The sequence below is a fragment of the Triticum aestivum genome, chromosome 2A (assembly GCF_018294505.1).
Source record: "Triticum aestivum cultivar Chinese Spring chromosome 2A, IWGSC CS RefSeq v2.1, whole genome shotgun sequence".
In the NCBI taxonomy this organism is placed as follows: Eukaryota; Viridiplantae; Streptophyta; class Magnoliopsida; order Poales; family Poaceae; genus Triticum; species Triticum aestivum.
The window spans coordinates 62,646,580-62,663,357 of NC_057797.1; the positions used below are offsets into that span (position 1 = coordinate 62,646,580).

The 16,778-nt window shown below is 44.7% G+C and overlaps 1 pseudogene; it reads left to right on the plus strand.

The window, feature by feature from the left end:
- The first annotated feature begins 9,079 nt into the window (after nt 1–9,079).
- Nucleotides 9,080–10,091, plus strand: LOC123191500 (putative expansin-B14; annotated as a pseudogene).
- Nucleotides 10,092–16,778: the final 6,687 nt, after the last annotated feature.

Genomic DNA, 16,778 nt, shown 5'->3' on the forward strand with positions numbered 1-16,778 from the left:
TCTTGAAATTTTAGTGAGGGATCATCTTATTTAAGCTACCTTCGTTCTAAGCAAATAAGATGTTAAACATGATAAACATCACATGCAATCAAATAGTGACATGATATGGCCAATATCATTTTGCTCCTTTTGATCTCCATCTTCGGGGCTCCATGATCATCGTTGTCACCGGCATGACACCATGATCTCCATCATCATGATCTCCATCATCGTGTCTTCTTGAAGTTGTCTCGTCATCTATTACTTCTACTACTATGGCTAACGCTTTAGCAATAAAGTCTAGTAATTACATGACGTTTATGTTGACACGCAGGTCATAAATAAATTAAGACAACTCCTATGGCTCCTGCCGGTTGTCATACTCATTGGTCACATTGTGCACATTATGATGATGTCCTACCGAGTGGGCCCAGAGATACCTCTCCGTTACACGGAGTGACAAATCCCAGTCTCGATTCGTGCCAACCCAACAGACACTTTCGGAGATACCCGTAGTGAACCTTTATAGCCACCCAGTTACGTTGTGACGTTTGGCACACCCAAAGCACTCCTACGGTATCCGGGAGTTTCACAATCTCATGGTCTAAGGAAATGATACTTGACATTAGAAAAGCTTTAGCATACGAACTACACGATCTTGTGCTAGGCTTAGGATTGGGTCTTGTCCATCACATCATTCTCCTAATGATGTGATCCCGTTATCAACGACATCCAATGTCCATGGTTAGGAAACCGTAACCATTTATTGATCAACGAGCTAGTCAACTAGAGGCTTACTAGGGACATGGTGTTGTCTATGTATCCACACATGTATCTGAGTTTCCTATCAATACAATTCTAGCATGGATAATAAACGATTATCATGAACAATGAAATATGATATAATAATAACTAATTTATTATTGCCTCTAGGGTATATTCTGTTTAGTACTTCAGGTGCTTCAGGTAATCTGATGCCAAAAAGAAATGAAGAAAATAATGATGTGTTTGTACATACGGCCATAAACCCCAATGATAGAGCGAGCATGAACACTAAACAGGGAAAGCAAACAGTGCTCCGGCCTCCGGATCCAGTCAGAAAACGATCAAGGCATCACGTTCCCAAATCCTACCTCACCTGGTCATTATCAGTCCCTTTAATGTTCTAGATCAGGAGCAAGGTGTACTCCTCCCTGCCTTTTTGTTTGCCCTAATCCTACTCCCCTTTTTTGAAAGGTTTTTTTTTTGGAATTGGAATTCTTATCCGAATAAGCAGATCCTTCAGTATCACTGCCATTTCTGTAGCATTCCTTAATGGTACTGTTCTTTTTTCCTTATTGTGTGATCTGAATAAGCACATTCCCAAGGCTATAAGCTGCTTTAACTGAACATTTACAGACATCTGTTACTACTGGATAATCACCACATTACTACTACTGGTCACTACACTACATGGTCAGGTTTGAGAAGAGAGCGAACTTTGGCTACATAAGATATTGTCCATAGCAATAGAAAGAAATAGCCCATATGTCCATAGCAATAGAAAGAATTACTCTAGCACATTTGTACTTGCTGCAGAAATTATATGTTAGGTCACAACTACTCAAGGTATATAAAGAACTACTCTACTCCAAATAGCTATAAACAGATAGAATCAGTAGCAACTCCAAATTAAATGACCATAGTAATTAGGAACAATTTTCTGAAAATTTACTCCTGATATTAGGAGTACTGTAATTTGCTCCTGACATTTTAAAAGATTACTATTGGTACATTTAAACAGAACAATTTGCTGAAAATAGGAGTACATCATGATGTTGAAATGATGATGAACAAGTACTCCAACAGTTAACAGGAACAAATCATTGCAACAACACATGAATTAAACCATGTCACAAGTCCAGTGCTAGCTATCTGTGGCACCATAGAGAAGAGGAGGAACTCACCTAGGTGGTTGTAGCCGAGGTAGAAGCTCGTCGCCGCCGTCCCTGCACGGCGAGGAAGAAGCTGCAGCACCAAGAGAGCCACGTCTTTAACAATAACAGTAACAACTATTACCTGCAAGAAGAATGAAGAACAATCTCTTGGATTACAGTACACTCACATAGTTATTGTTGTGGCCAAGAATAAAATGTTTAAACACTGAATTTACTCCAAGAACTTAAACAACAGTCTAGAATATTGAAGTACAGCAAGCAGCAGAGATATCATCCTCCCACACTTGTTCCTTTGCTCTTAAGAAGATAAACATCATCATAGTACTCGAATTACAGAAAAGTTCCAGAAATAATGACTGAAACTTGGAAGTTGGGTCACAATCAGGAGTAATTGTAGCAATGAGGAGAGTAAATAGCATAAAACTACTACTTTACAGATTAGGGTTCCATAAATCTTACACGTGGGTTCCACAATAAGCTAACGGTCAAAGATGAGAGAAAGGAGGGGATGAGGGACGAGTAGACCTGCATCGGCGCCGGACGTCCGCTCGCTGCCGGCCGTGCGTAGCCGTCTAGGGCCAGCCGCCAGCACCTGTCACCCAGTCCCTGCCCTTGCCGCCTGTGAGGAACGAAGAGACGGGGAATCGGAGACATCGATCTGTCTCCATCGTAGGTATTCCCTCGCCTCATTTGTTTTCCGCCTGGTCTACGAGTCACCCTACGAGCCGGTGAGAAAAAAGGCCCAGCTATTTTTTGCCCGGGTAAAACAAGCGAGCAAACAGGTTTGGCCCATTAAAAATTTGCCGATCGCTGCATCGAGTAGCCAGCGAGCCCGGGCAACTGCCCAGGGTCGCTGGGCGGTGGCTCCGCCACTGCTCCATGGTACTTAGGGCTAGGGACTAGGGATCCCTCATCTAGTCATCTCTGAATAATTTGCTTGGGCTAGGGATTGAAGCGCAACCAAGATCTCAAGTGCAAGTGTACACAGTGGCAGCAGCAGCAGCGTGCCTAACATCACGTGTACGTATATCATCAACTGAATAGCTGCATCCGAATTCTGAATAGCTCTTGCCAGATAAGCTGCATCTGAATTCTGAATAGCTCTTGCCAGATAAGCTTTTAGTTAGTTTTTGTGATGATGATATATCATCAACTGAGTGTACAACCTCAACACAGTAGCAGCAGCAGCGTGCTTCTCCATTCTATGCTACTAGTTAAAGTGTTAATTACTACCCCTTGTCCCTCTCCGTTCCTAAATATAAGCATTTTTAGAGATTTCAATATGAACTACATACGGAGTAAAATAAGTGAATCTACACCCTAAAATACGTCTATATACATCCGTATATAGTCTGTATCAAAAGATCTTTGAAAAGGCTTATATTTAAAAACGGAGGGAGTACTTCATTACTACTACAGGCCTCCAGAAGAAAGAGTTTTGATACGGAAGTGTTTGATGATTTCCTTACATCTGAAAAGTCATTTGCAATGAACAAATATACTTAGGGCTTAAATTTAGGGAATGATTTGTTGAAGCTTAAGGGAATTTTGATATGTTCCATCTAACCATCTCTATTCTTGCAATCTTTCTATTTTTAATATATTCACATCTCACAACTAAATTAATTTCAATTACAAATCCATTTTTTATCTTGTAGTGTCTTTTGGGACTTTGGCAACATGGCGAGTTTGTCTTTATGCAAGGATGATTATATGATTTTATTTTGACAAAAATGAAAGTCAGAGGTGCTTTTAATCATGGTGTAAGAAATTGCACAATGACAACTGGTATGGATAGCTTTACTTTTGTTGGATACATGGCGAGTTTGCCTCTGTTGTCAATTCTCAAATTTACTTACTCTATTGAACTATATTTTGTTAGACTATTATGTTTATGTTTTCACTTCATTATTAATACGGACTTGTGGTTTGGAAGTTTGGTGTTGTATTATATGTTATTTATCCGAATACCCGATTTCAGATTTCTAGACTATACACTTAGGCTTAACTTGCCCAGGCTCCAAAAAAGTTCTGGCTCCGCCACTGACGGCGAGGAAGAGGGCCGTCCGGTCACCGACCTCACCGCCCACTTCCATGCCACCGCCCGCCATGGACGACCTGCTCCTCCCCGATGGCCGCCTTCGCCGCTACCGGATCCAGCACCGCCGCCAGATCAGCCAATTTGGACCCAAAAAATGAGTTTTTTTGGAGCCAGGCAGATGCGTCGGGGGCAGCGGCGGGCGAATGCGTAGGCTGAAGCGGCGCTCGACGGGCATATGCGATGGCAACAGCGCTCGCTCTGCCGGGGCATGCGGCGTCGCGCCGGCGCTGGGATCGCGGAGAAATTCGGGGGGTGCGGGTGGAATGGTGGATGCGAGTTGAGTGGGCGATGCGACGACAAGAACTGATGATTCTTTGGACTGCCGGTTGTGTTCAGTCACAAAAACTTCCAGTTTTTTTGTAAATTTACCACTAGCGACAGATATTTCGGAACGGAGGGAGTACTATTTTTGACCGGAGCGGCCCAGGTCAACGTCGGCCTTGCGCTTGCCCGGCGCACAAATGCAGAGGAGGCGTGAGGGAAAGGACAGGGGCACGGGAAGGAACAAGGAGGCGGCGTAGAAGGGTTTGTCACTGGCGTGACAGCACTCTCCGGTCAGAGTGGCGCCCGAGGGCCGCGGGGCTGGAGGGATCGGGGCAACGAGCGCTTGCTCCTCTGTGTGTTGTGTGTCTGTTAGACGATGCGAGGGGAAGGAGAGGGTTCGAGGGGAGAGACGAGGAGAGTGGGGGATCGGCGGCATCGGCGGCGACTAGGGATCGTGAAGGGAACGGGAACAGAGACAATGTGTGCAGTTTGTGTCGCAACGACAGTGTATCTTTTTTCTAAGAGCGTGCGTGTTTGCCAAGCCCAAAAAGATCATAAAACGTCGAAGAAAAACATCTGTTCAAAAAACATTTTTTTCAGAGAAATGTTAAAAATTCATAAAAAGTTAACTCTTCCTTGGAAAGTATTTCAATTTTATGCAAATGTTAACTTCTATTAAAAAAGAAAATTTTAATGTTTAACCTTATCGTCGATGTTTATGAAAACTGGATATAAAAAATGATGCACACTGGCAAATGAAGCAGGTTGTGCAAAAATCAGTTGCAGAAGAATATATATAAAACATTTTCAAAATTATATTATACACAAAAATGCTATTACCCATAAAAACATTATTACCCCTAAAAATGGATTCTTTGCAAGAAAAACATCTGTTCGAAAATTGATCTTTTTCAGAGAAATGTTCAAATTTCATAAAAATGATGACTATTCTTTAAAAAGTATTCCAATTTTTATGCTAACATTACCTTCTATTTTTAAAAAGAAAATTTTAACGTTTAACATTATCGTTGACGTTTATTACAATTGAATATAAAATGGTGCATAATGGCACATGAAACAGGTTCTATTTTTTTCGCCCGGTGCAACGCACGGGCATGTGTACTAGTAGTGCATATAAAATTTGATCAAAGTCAAAACTTATAAACTTTGACCAACTTAATAGAAAAATTTATAAAGATTTACGATACCAAATCAGCACTGCTAGATTCATAAAGAAATATATTTTCATATAGTATATATTTGGTATTCTTAATGTTTATTCTTTCCTATAATTTTGGTCCAAGTTTAAAAGTTTGACTTTGACCCAAATTTACATGGACTATAATATGACAAAGTGGGAGTACGTCTGGTACAATCATTGTACATATTTTATCATATTAATAACAGTACAGTAGGAAATAATAACCACAATACATTCCGTGGGTTACTTGCTTAGAACCAGTTTAGGGGAATCAAGATTTTTTTTTTTGAAATAGAGGCAAAAGTTTTGCCTCATCGATTAATTAATAAGAACATAGCTGTCCAGTTAATTTCGGAAGCAAAAACTAATACAAACAACCCACGTGCGTACTACTCACACCTCACGAAACACCGTGACCACACATGTGGCCCTCCTAACGCACCACAACCGCAACTCTCGACACTGGTACAACACAACGAAACTACAGACAAGAACACAGCCCACAATAGAAACGAAGCACCCTCCATCATGAAGTCACGGGCGCCTTTCGAATGACGCCACCCTTCTTGCTTTTGTTTGTCTTTGCTTTCTTCATGTTGGGTTTCTCCTTCAGGAGACAACCACTTGTATTGTCGGATCCAGGATGACCAACCACCCATTTGTCAAGGAAGTCGTAGAACTCATTGTACTTCTTGATGTAGTTGTCGTCAACCAAGGGGCTCTTAGGAGCAGGCACCAACTAACCAGCCGCAGCGACATCGTCAACCCGAGAAACCACCGACACGACATCCTCGACCACAGGGACCATCGACACAATGGACTTCGGCACCTCCAGTTGCACACATGGAAGAGGCGAAACATGCCCTTCACACAAGGTCGCCGATGAGTCCACCTCCAACCTATCCAAGGACAGAGGCGAAGCAGGGCTCGTACATATATCCCGAAGCTCGGGCATTAGTTGTAGCACCGGAGCCGCAAGCACGGCGATGGACTCGCCTACTGCTAGTGAATTGTCCCGAACACGAGGAGAGAAACAACCATATATTATCTTCAAGAGAGTCGGCTCGTTCCCACATGGTTTCATATCTGAAGCTTTTTGTGACTTTTCTCCATTCTTTCCTCTTCCCGAAACGCAGCAGCAAGGGAGCATGGTCTGACCTCGAGGAGCATATATGTTCAATTGAGGCACTGGGAAAGGTTCTGTTCCATTCAGGCGATGCTACCCCTCTATCTAGCCGTGCTCTGACATTTTTATCTCCCCGTTGTTTGTTGTCATACGTCCATATGGTGCCTTTAAAGCCCAAGTCCTGCAGGTTGCACTCATCAAGAACCTTACGAAATTCAGCCATGTTTGTTTCAGATCCTTTTGCTTTCGAGAAATGTTCACTTTGCCACATGGTTTCGTTGAAATCACCGATCATGAACCATGGTTCGGACGAGTTGTGTCTAATTCTTCGAAGCAGCTCCCACATGTGGTGCCTTTCATGTGATCTTGGTTCACCATAAACAAAAGTACCTCGCCACTGTACTGCAGTTGGGTTTAGACGAATGAGCACATCGATATACCTCGGCCCAACAACGATTTCTTTTATTTCAACTTCCTGATCATAGAACAGTGCAATCCCGGCACTCTTGCCAATCCCGGGTTGCACAATACAATGCCGGAGACCTAGTCTCCATCGCAGTTTATTCACATAATCATCGCTTTTCCGGGTTTCAGAGAGAAAAACTAACTTAGGCTTATGCGTGTGCACTAGGCCCTAACTGGAATCTCCTTGACACCGTCTTCTCTTCGGATGCATCCCCGGCATGGAGAGGTATTGAGTTTGGGATGGAGCTCCTAAAGAAGGGCCTCATTTGGCGAGTTGGCAATGGTAGAAGCATCCAGATCACTAGAGACCAGTGGATTCCAAGAGAGGAGGGGCTGAAGGTGGCATCGTTCATAAGGAGATCCAGACTAAGATGGGTGAACCAGCTGATTGACGCACAAGTTAAGGAATGGAACGTTGCACTAGTGAGGCAAATCTTCCAACCGTTTGATGCAGAGGAGATATGCAAGCTGAAAATTCCACGGACTGAGGTTGAGGATTGCGTTGCCTGGCATTATGAGAGAACATGTATATTTACGGTCAGGAGCGCCTACAAGCTTGCTCACTCCCTAAAAACAAATGGCGCAGACAGAGCAACTAGTTCATCACGGGCTCCAGGGGATCGTAGCATATGGGACGCAATCTGGAAGGCGAAGATACCCGAGAAGGTCAAGATTTTCGGATGGAGAGTTGCCACAAACTCGCTCGCGACAAAACATAATGCGTTCAGGAGAACGATGGCTGAGGATAGTGTGTGTGAGATCTGCGGGAGAGGGAATGAGGATGAGCACCACACCGTTATCGCATGTACCAGAAGTTCAGCCCTACGGCAAGAAATGAGATCCTACTGGCAGCTGCCAAAGGAATCTGTCCTCACATACACAAGAGAGGACTGGTTACAGCTGTTGCTACTATCTCAGGGAGAAGAAACTAGGACCAAGCTAATGCTAATTCTGTGGCAAGCTTGGAGCCTTAGAAACAATGCGATTCACGGTGACAGGAAGGATACGGTGTTAGGTGCGGCGCAAGCCTTATTGCGGATACATGATGAGATACAGATGGCAGCAGAAAATCCCTGGAGCGAAGGAGACAAATGCAGAAGGGGCCTATTCCCAACCAAACCCTGTAGGCCGACCACTTCTGAAACCAGGGTATGGAGAGGCCCCACACCAGGTGGCGTCAAGTTAAACACGGACACGGCTTTCCTTGCGGACTCGGGTGAAGCATGGGGCGGGGCAGTTGCAAGAGACCATAAGGGCCACGTTTTCCTATCGCTGGGAAGGAAGTTACCTTACTGCAGTTCTGTAGAAGAGGCAGAAGCCATGGCGGCAGAGTTGGGGTTAAGGGAATTTGCGAAGTATTTCAACGGGAACCTGATCTTAAAGACGGACTGCGCAGTCCTAGCTCGGGACCTGAATGGAAAGGAGAAGTGCAGAGCAGCTTGTTGTGCCAGTATTTCGGATATCAAAGGGCTCCTTCAGGTTTTTTCACGAACGGAAGTCAGTGCTGTCACAAGAGAGAAGAATAAGCTAGCACATGAACTGGCATCGAAGGCAAGAGCGACGGGAGATTTCCTGATCATTTCAAACGTTCCGGCTGACTTAAGGAATGTAATGAGGAATGAGTGTACCTACACCATGACTTAGTTTCGTGTAGCCATGGTTCTCAAAAAAAAACATATATAGGGCTCTGCACCTCCGTCCTCCGTGGAGCCAACATCAGCCACACCAAGAGACCGTGGCGTTGGTGTGGCCTGTAACATAGCCGGCACAAGGGAGAACCTACTCAAATCAGCCTCCGCCCGCTCCAGAAATTTGACCCCTGCGAATGAGCCTTGAACAAAGTGGAAAAAAATTGCGATCAGGGTGCGATCTCTCTTGGCTGCCTATAAATACATGGTGAGAGACTACGCTTGCTAGCACACACATCTTCTGATCTATTTCCAATTCATTCTCTTCTTCCTCTACCTACGCGGACCAATCATATAGGAGTATCGTCCACTGCGTGCATGGCTTCTTCGTTCTTCGTCGCTTGTGTGGCTCTAGCCAGCAGCTGCCTTTTCCTCCTCCATTCGCGCAGCGTCTCAGGTTGGCTCGAAAGCGGCGCGACGTGGTATGATCTCCACCAAGGCGCCGGCACTGGCGGTAGGTATATGGTCGCATGGCGATGCATGCAGATCTCCATGATAAGGGTGCATGCATGCTAGGACGTGTGTACAGCAGTTATTCACGTGTACTGACGCGTGCAGAGCGTGTTGCAGGTGGTGCGTGCGGGTACCAGGGCGACATGGAGAAGCCGCCGTTCTCCTCCATGATCACGGCGGCCGGCCCCTCCATCTTCAAGGACGGCAAGGGCTGCGGTGCTTGCTATCAGGTTAAATGCACCGGCAATGCCGCTTGCTTCGGCCGCCCGGTGACCGTGGTCGTCACAGACGAGCGCCCCGGCGGCGAGGCGTGTCTGGCCGAGGCTGCCCATTTCAACCTCAGCGGCAAGGCGTTCGATGCCATGGCCAAGCCCGGCCAAGCCGACAACCTCCGCGACGCCGGCAACATTAGGGTCCAGTACGACCGGTATGCTCTCGCTAGTTAGCTGGCGCACACACCCATGCCCAGTGCTCTGCCTCCATGCATGTTCGTGTGTGATACTGTGCATCCATCGATCATTTGTCATGTCTTTGATTTCCTCCGCCGCAGGGTTCCGTGCAAGTGGCGCGGGCTGGACATCGCCTTCAGAGTGAAGGCTGGCTCCAACCCGAACTACCTCGCGGTGCTCATCGACAACGAGTCCGGCGACGGCGACCTGTCGGCGGTGGAGCTTCAGCAGCGCGGCGGCAGCTGGGCGCTGATGCAAGAGTTGTTGGGCGCGGTGTGGAAGTACAACTCCATGTCCGCCCTGCGGGCGCCCATATCGATCCGCCTCACCTCCAGCTCCGGCAAGAAACTCGTCGCCAGCAACGTCATCCCCTCCGGCTGGCAGGCCGACAAGACCTACCGGTCCATCGTAAACTACTGATCGAGTGATTTATCAGTCTGTAGGATCGAGTATGTGTTAATTCACATTGTATTCCGGCCGTGTACCTTGTGATGCTGCTTTATATATAATAAAGCGAGATGAAAGCCTGTTTCATGTGTTAATTAGCTCCGTGCCTTTATATGTAATTCATGTCAATTTGGAAGAGTTGCTTTCATGCTTGAAAGATTGCAACTAACATTAATTTTTTTTGTTTGCCTGAAATATTTGGCGGATTGTGTTGTATACTTGTATATCTGTTTAAAACCTCAAGATTAGCGCCAATTTTGTTGTTCTTCAATCCTTCGAGTAAGTTGAAATTCAACAAAGCATACAAAAAAACTCACCTAATTTATAGGATTTAAAAGAAGGAAAAAGCATATTTTTCATCATTAAACTCTTGCGAAAGTTTACAAATCGCCGCTCAACTCCAAAAACATCAAAACTTACTCTCTCAACTAATTAAACTGGATATGTTTCATCCTTGATAACACTTTGGTCAAAACCAGCAGCTAACTAAACCGGCTGGCTCATGGCCGATCAACAAAGCGGTGGCGTGCATGGGACAGGACCAGGGCGCGGCCGGTGCTCGCCCAGAGCACGGCCGGGCACAGGGGACTAGGGGAGTGAACGGAGGACGAGTATTTAACAAAAAAACTACCACATTTCATGAAACCGTACCTACAAACTATCACTCTATAAATTTATGTCAAAAATTATCATTTTTTGTCTAATCTTTGACTAAAAACTATCATGTCGGAAAAGTGCCCAATTCGCCTCTTCTAAACGCCTTTCTGACAGGATGGGCCCACCTGTCAGTATTAATCTTCTTCCTCCTCTCTTTCTGGCATTTCCTCAAACATTTCATGTGCACTCCGCCGCTCTGCCCCGCTCGTCCTCCCACACCGTCACCCCGCAGCACCTCGTCAGCCCGCGCCGCCCCGTCCAGTTCCTCATCGGTGACCTCCCGCTCCGGATCCGCCTCCCACGCCCGCGACCAGTGTCGCGCCTCCACGCCGTCTTCCGCATCCCCGGCCTCCTCATCGCCGCTTCGCCCATCCCCGGCCACCGGTGCCCTCGCCGGAGCTAGCCGTCTCTACCGCGCGCGGCCTCTCCCTCGCCCCGCCAGTGCCCTGCTCCAGCGTCGCCGCCGGATGCCTCAAGCTCCAGATCCGGCCGACCTCGCCGCTCCCCTCGGCCTCCCGCAGCTACCTGTTGCCGGCCATCCCCATGGTTCGAGGAGCCCGAGCCTTCATCTGCTCCTCTTGCCCTGCGCCGGCCTCCACCAGCACCCATGGCCGCCGCTTGCTAGTCACCACCACAGCCGCCGCGCCCCTGCTTGCTGCTTCGACTTCATGCCCGAGCTTCGTTTTCGTCATGGACGTGGGGTATAGCAGCACGGCGAAGTGTTTGACTAAATGCCAGAGAGAGAGGAGGAAGAAGATTAATACTAACAGGTGGGCCCATCCTGTTAGAAAGGCGTTTAGAAGAGGTGAATTGGGCACTTTCCCGACATGGTAGTTTTTAGTCAAAGATTAGACAAAAAGTGGTAGTTTTCGGCACAAATTTGTAAAGTGGTAGTTTGTGTTGGGGAACGTAGTAATTTCAAAAAAATTCCTACGCACACGCAAGATCATGGTGATGCATAGCAACGACAGAGGAGAGTGTTGTCTACGTACCCTCGTAGACCGGTCGCGGAAGCGTTATATCAACGCGGTTGATGTAGTCGTACGTCTTCACGTCCGACCGATCCAAGTACCGAAAGCACGGCACCTCCGAGTTCTGCACACGTTCGGCTCGGTGACGTCCTCGCCTTCTCGATTTAGCAAGAGGGGCGAAGTAGTAGATGAGTTCCGGCAGCACGACGGCGTGGTGACGGTGTTGGTGAAGAACAATCTCCGCAGGGCTTTGCCTAAGCACTACGAAAACTATGACGGAGGATAAACTAGAGGGGACGGGGTTGCCGGCACACGGCTTGGTGTTTCTTGATGTCTCTTTGGTGCTAGCCCTACCCCTCTATTTATATGTTGAGCCCTGGGGTCGAAACTTGGAGTAAAAGCCTCCTCAAAGTCGGTTTCACTCGAAAGGCAAGAGTCCTTCTCGGACTCCAGGGCTAGACGCCAGGGTTCCCGGCGTCTAGCCTCTCGTCTCCGCAAAACTTCCTTTTGCACTTTCCAAAAGCCTCATGGGCTTTCCCCTTTGGCCCAGATAAAGTGTTCTCGTGCCCAAACATTTCGGGAAACATCCGGAACCCCTTCCGGTGAATTCCGGAACCCTTCCGGAGATCAAACACTACTATCCCATATATCAAACTTTATCTTCGGACCATTCCGGAGTTCCTCGCCATGTCCGTGATCTCATCCCGGACTCCGAACAACATTCGGTCATCAACATACATAACTCATATAGTACTATATCGTCAACGAACGTTAAGCGTGCGGACCCTACGGGTTCGAGAACTATGTAGACATGACCGAGACACCTCTCTGGTCAATAACCAATAGTGGGACCTGGATGCCCATATTGGCTCCTACATATTCTACGAAGATCTTTATCGATCAAACCGCATAACAACATACGTTGTTCCCTTTGTCATCGGTATGTTACTTGCCCGAGATTCGATCGTCGGTATCTCAATACCTAGTTCAATCTCGTTACCGGCAAATCTCTTTACTTGTTTCGTAATACATCATCCCGCAACTAACTCATTAGTTGCAATGCTTGCAAGGCTTATAGTGATGTGCATTACCGAGTGGGCCCAGAGATACCTCTCCAACAATCGGAGTGACAAATCCTAATCTTGAAATACGCCAACCCAACAAGTACCTTTGGAGACACTTGTAGAGCACCTTTATAATCACCCAGTTATGTTGTGACGTTTGGTGGCACACAAAGTGTTCCTCCAGTAAACGGGAGTTGCATAATCTCATAGTCATAGGAACATGTATAAGTCATAAAGAAAGCAATAGCAACAAACTAAACGATCAAGTGCTAAGCTAATGGAATGGGTCAGGTCAATCATATCATTCTCCTAATGATGTGATCCCGTTAATCAAATGACAACTCATGTCTATGGTTAGGAAACATAACCATATTTGATCAACGAGCTAGTCAAGTAGAGGCATACTAGTGACACTCTGTTTGTCTATGTATTCACACATGTATTATGTTTCCGGTTAATACAATTCTAGCATGAATAATAAACATTTATCATGATATAAGGAAATAAATAATAACTTTATTATTGCCTCTAGGGCATATTTCCTTCAGTCTCCCACTTGCACTAGAGTCAATAATCTAGTTCACATCGCCATGTGATTTAACATCAATAGTTCACATCACCATGTGATTAACACCCATAGTTCACATCGACATGTGACCAACACCCAAAGGGTTTACTAGAGTCAATAATCTAGTTCACATCGCTATGTGATTAACACCCAATGAGTACTGAGGTGTGATCATATTTTGCTTGTGAGAGAAGTTTAGTCAACGGGTTTGCCACATTCAGATCCGTAAGTATTTTGCAAATTTCTATGTCAACAATGCTCTGCATGGAGCTACTCTAGCTAATTGCTCCCACTTTCAATATGTATGCAGATTGAGACTTAGAGTCATCTGGATCAGTGTCAAAACTTGCATCGACGTAACCCTTTACGACGAACCTTTTGTCACCTCCATAATCGAGAAACATATCCTTATTCTACTAAGGATAGTTTTGACCAATGTCCAGTGATCTACTCCTAGATCACTATTGTACTTCCTTGCCAAAAACAGTGTAGGGTATACAATAGATCTGGTACACAGCATGGCATACTTTATAGAACCTATGGCTGAGGCATAGGGAATGACTTTCATTCTCTTTCTATCTTCTGCCGTGGTCGGGCTTTGAGTCTTACTCAATTTCACACCTTGTAACACAGGCAAGAACTCTTTCTTTGACTGTTCCATTTTGAGCTACTTCAAAATCTTGTCAAGGTATGTACTCATGAAAAAAATGTATTAAGTGTTTTGATCTATCTCTATAGATCTTGATGCTTAATATGTAAGCAGCTTCACTGATGTCTTTCTTTGAAAAACTCCTTTCAAACATTCCTTTATGCTTTGCAGAATAATTCTACATTATCTCTGATCAACAATATGTCTTTCACATATACTTATCAGAAATGCTGTAGTGTTCCCACTCACTTTGTTGTAAATACAGGCTTCACCGCAAGTCTATATAAAACTATATGCTTTGATCAACTTATCAAAGCATATATTCCAACTCCAAGATGCTTGCACCAGTCCATAGATGGATTGCTGGAGCTTGCATATTTTGTTAGTATCTTTAGGATTGACAAAACCTTCTGGTTGCATCATATACAACTATTCTTTAATAAATCCATTAAGGAATGCAGTTTTGTTTATCCATTTGCCAGATTTCATAAAATGCGGCAATTACTAACATGATTCGGACAGCCTTAAGCATAGATACGAGTGAGAAACTCTCATCGTAGTCAACACCTTGAACTTGTCGAAAACCTTTTTGCGACAATTCTAGCTTTGTAGATAGTAACACTACTACGAGCATCCGTCTTCCTCTTGAAGATCCATTTAATCTCAATGTCTCGCCGATCATTGGGCAAGTCAATCAAAGTCCATACTTTGTTCTCATACATGGATCTCATCTCAGATTTCATGGCCTCAAGCCATTTCGCGGAATCTGGGCTCATCATCGCTTCCTCATAGTTCGTAGGCTCGTCATGGTCAAGTAACATGACCTCCAGAACAGGATTATCGTACCACTCTGGTGCGGATCTCACTCTGGCTTACCTACGAGGTACGGTAGTAACTTGATCTGAAGTTACATGATCATCATCATTAGCTTCCTCACTAATCGGTGTAGTAGTCACAGGAATAGATTTCTGTGATGAACTACTTTCCAATAAGGGAGCAGGTACAGTTACCTCATCAAGTTCTACTTTCCTCCCACTCACTTCTTTCGAGAAAAACTCATTTTTCTAGAAAGGATCCATTCAAAGCAACGAATATATTGCCTTCGGATCTGTGATAGAAGGTGTACCCATTTCTTTTGGGTATCCTATGAAGACGCACTTCTCTGATTTGGGTTAGAGCTTATCAGGTTGAAACTTTTTCACATAAGCATTGCAACCTCAAACTTTAAGAAACGACAGCTTAGGTTTCTTGCCAAACCATAGTTCATATGGTGTCGTCTCAACGGATTTATATGGTGCCCTATTTAACGTGAATGTAGCTGTCTCTAATGCATAACCTCAAAACTATAGTGGTAATTGGTAAGATACATCATAGATCGCACCATATCTAATAAAGCACGGTTACGACGTTTGGACACACCATTACACTGTGGTGTTCCAGGTGGCGTGAGTAGTGAAACTATTTCACATTGTTTTAACTGAAGGCCAAACTCGTAACTCAAATATTTTACTTCTGCGATCATATTGTAGAAATTTTTATTTTTGTTACAATGATTCTCCACTTCACTCTGAAATTCTTTGAACTTTTCAAATGTTTAAGACTTGTGTTTCATCAAGTAGATATACCCATATCTGCTCAAATCATCTGTGAAGGTCAGAAAATAACGATACCCATCGCGAGCCTCAACACTCATTGGACTGCATACATCAGTATGTATTATTTCCAATCAAGTTTGTTGCTCGCTCCATTGTTCTGGAGAACGGAGTCTTAGTCATCTTGCCCATGAGACATGGTTCGCAAGCATCAACTGATTCATAATCAAGTGATTCCAAAAGCCCATCAACATGGATTTTCTTCATGCGCTTTACAGCAATATAACCTAAACGGCAGTGCCATAAATAAGTTGCACTATCATTATTAACTTCGCATCTTTTGGCTTCAATATTATGAAAATGTGTATCACCACGATCGAGATCCAATAAACCATTTTTATTGGGTGTATGACTATAGAAGGTTTTATTCATGTAAACAGAACAACAATTATTCTCTAATTTACATGAATAACCGTATTGCAATAAACATGATTCAATCATATTTATTTCTAACACAAACACCAAATAACATTTATTTAGGTTCAACACTAATCCCGAAAGTATAGGGAGTGTGCGATGATGATCATATCAATCTTGGAACCACTTCCAACACACATCGTCACTTCACCCTTAACTAGTCTCTGTCTATTTTGCAACTCCCATTTCGAGTTACTACTCTTAGCAACTGAACCAGTATCAAATACCGAGGGGTTGTTATAAACACTAGTAAAGTACACATCAATAACATGTATATCAAATATAGCTTTGTTCACTTTGCCATCCTTTTTATCCACCAAATACTTGGGGTGGTTCCGCTTCTAGTGACCAGTCCCTTTGCAGTAGAAGCACTTAGTCTTAGGCTTAGGTCCATACTTGGGCTTCTTCACTTGAGCAGCAACTTGCTTGTCGTTCTTCTTGAAGTTCCCTTTCTTTCCCTTTGCCCTTTTCTTGAAACTAGTGGTCTTGTTAACCATCAACACTTGATATTTTTTCTTGATTTCTACCTTTGTCGATTTCAGCATCACGAAGAGCTTGGGAATCGTTTCCGTTATCCCTTACATATCATAGTTCATCACGAAGTTCTACTAACTTGGTGATGGTGACTAGAGAATTCTGGCAATCACTATTTTATCTGGAAGATTAACTCCCACTTGATTAGAGCGATTG